Source organism: Pseudophryne corroboree, unplaced genomic scaffold, assembly GCF_028390025.1.
Source record: "Pseudophryne corroboree isolate aPseCor3 unplaced genomic scaffold, aPseCor3.hap2 scaffold_1109, whole genome shotgun sequence".
Classification (NCBI taxonomy): domain Eukaryota; kingdom Metazoa; phylum Chordata; class Amphibia; order Anura; family Myobatrachidae; genus Pseudophryne; species Pseudophryne corroboree.
Genome location: NW_026967735.1, coordinates 85,001 through 87,500, shown reverse-complemented (window position 1 = coordinate 87,500; position 2,500 = coordinate 85,001). Strand labels below are relative to the sequence as shown.

Below are 2,500 nucleotides of genomic sequence, written 5' to 3'. Positions count from 1 at the left end.
AGTAGGGGATGCAAGTCCATTTTAGCCTGCAATTCATAGGAAAAGACACTTCTCTCTCAGTCTATACTCTGTAGGCATACAATAGTTTCAGCTTTGCTACATTGATGTGATGTCATAATCAGGTTTAGCTCACAAAAGACTTGTCCACTACATAGCTGTCTCCTGTGTTACAGCATGAGCCAATTGTAAGAGGATGATATGCAAATATTGTAATGCACAAAAACAGTACATGCCATGCTAGATAAAAGCAAGGGGTGATACCCAAACTAAAAACGAGGCTATGCAATTGGTGTTTCTGGTTCTTTCTTATGCTCTCAAAATCAAGTGGTATATTTTTCACACTACAATTGGATTCGGACTTTGATTCTCCATAACCTTGAGCAACGAATCTCTGAACCTGATAAAAACTTGCAATGTTCTCCCCGTCGGGGAATCGAACCCCAGTCTCCCGCATGACAGGCGGGGATACTCACCACTATACTAACGAGGACTAACTTCTTGAATCTGCAGGCAAATTTGGAGCTGAAAATACACCCAGAAACATGTCAGGGTGAGGTCTCGAGATGCGTCTGTGTCATTGGCCACAGAGATTATGTGCTACATGTTATCAAGCTAACATAAAACCCTAAATAAGAAGCAGATAAAAAGATTTATTTTTGTCTCAGCTGAAACAAAGACTACAATACCACTTTGCAAAAAAGATAGTCATTTCAATTAAAAACCTTTTTCTGTTATCCTCTACTGGTCGGTCATGGCCAGGAAGCTTACATGATATCGGTCTTTCTATCTCACTTACTATACAGTTACTCCCTTTGAAAGTAGGGGATGCAAGTCCATTTTAGCCTGCAATTCATAGGAAAAGACACTTCTCTCTCAGTCTATACTCTGTAGGCATACAATAGTTTCAGCTTTGCTACATTGATGTGATGTCATAATCAGGTTTAGCTCACAAGAGACTTGTCCACTACATAGCTGTCTCCTGTGTTACAGCATGAGCCAATTGTAAGAGGATGATATGCAAATATTGTAATGCACAAAAACAGTACATGCCATGCTAGATAAAAGCAAGGGGTGATACCCAAACTAAAAATGAGGCTATGCAATTGGTGTTTCTGGTTCTTTCTTATGCTCTCAAAATCAAGTGGTATATTTTTCACGCTACAATTGGATTCGGACTTTGATTCTCCATAACCTTGAGCAACGAATCTCTGAACCTGATAAAAACTTGCAATGTTCTCCCCATCGGGGAATCGAACCCTGGTCTCCCGCGTGACAGGCGGGGATACTCACCACTATACTAACGAGGACTAACTTCTTGAATCTGCAGGCAAAATTGGAGCTGAAAATACACCCAGAAACATGTCAGGGTGAGGTCTCGAGATGCGTCTGTGTCATTGGCCACAGAGATTATGTGCTACATGTTATCAAGCTAACATAAAACCCTAAATAAGAAGCAGATAAAAAGATTTATTTTTGTCTCAGCTGAAACAAAGACTACAATACCACTTTGCAAAAAAGATAGTCATTTCAATTAAAAACCTTTTTCTGTTATCCTCTACTGGTCGGTCATGGCCAGGAAGCTTACATGATATCGGTCTATCTATCTCACTTACTATACAGTTACTCCCTTTGAAAGTAGGGGATGCAAGTCCATTTTAGCCTGCAATTCATAGGAAAAGACACTTCTCTCTCAGTCTATACTCTGTAGGCATACAATAGTTTCAGCTTTGCTACATTGATGTGATGTCATAATCAGGTTTAGCTCACAAGAGACTTGTCCACTACATAGCTGTCTCCTGTGTTACAGCATGAGCCAATTGTAAGAGGATGATATGCAAATATTGTAATGCACAAAAACAGTACATGCCATGCTAGATAAAAGCAAGGGGTGATACCCAAACTAAAAATGAGGCTATGCAATTGGTGTTTCTGGTTCTTTCTTATGCTCTCAAAATCAAGTGGTATATTTTTCACGCTACAATTGGATTCGGACTTTGATTCTCCATAACCTTGAGCAACGAATCTCTGAACCTGATAAAAACTTGCAATGTTCTCCCCGTCGGGGAATCGAACCCTGGTCTCCCGCGTGACAGGCGGGGATACTCACCACTATACTAACGAGGACTAACTTCTTGAATCTGCAGGCAAAATTGGAGCTGAAAATACACCCAGAAACATGTCAGGGTGAGGTCTCGAGATGCGTCTGTGTCATTGGCCACAGAGATTATGTGCTACATGTTATCAAGCTAACATAAAACCCTAAATAAGAAGCATATAAAAAGATTTATTTTTGTCTCAGCTGAAACAAAGACTACAATACCACTTTGCAAAAAAGATAGTCATTTCAATTAAAAACCTTTTTCTGTTATCCTCTACTGGTCGGTCATGGCCAGGAAGCTTACATGATATCGGTCTATCTATCTCACTTACTATACAGTTACTCCCTTTGAAAGTAGGGGATGCAAGTCCATTTTAGCCTGCAATTCATAGGAAAAGACAC

At 40.0% G+C, this 2,500-nt stretch overlaps 3 non-coding genes across 3 annotated transcripts; all 3 read right to left on the bottom strand.

The window, feature by feature from the left end:
* Window positions 1-418: 418 nt before the first annotated feature.
* Window positions 419-490, bottom strand: TRNAD-GUC (transfer RNA aspartic acid (anticodon GUC)). The gene has a single exon. It is a non-coding gene; the product is annotated as a tRNA-Asp (tRNA).
* Window positions 491-1,235: 745 nt separating this feature from the next.
* On the bottom strand, window positions 1,236-1,307 carry TRNAD-GUC (transfer RNA aspartic acid (anticodon GUC)). The gene has a single exon. It is a non-coding gene; the product is annotated as a tRNA-Asp (tRNA).
* Window positions 1,308-2,052: 745 nt separating this feature from the next.
* TRNAD-GUC (transfer RNA aspartic acid (anticodon GUC)) lies at window positions 2,053-2,124 on the bottom strand. The gene has a single exon. It is a non-coding gene; the product is annotated as a tRNA-Asp (tRNA).
* Between the last annotated feature and the right edge of the window lie 376 nt (window positions 2,125-2,500).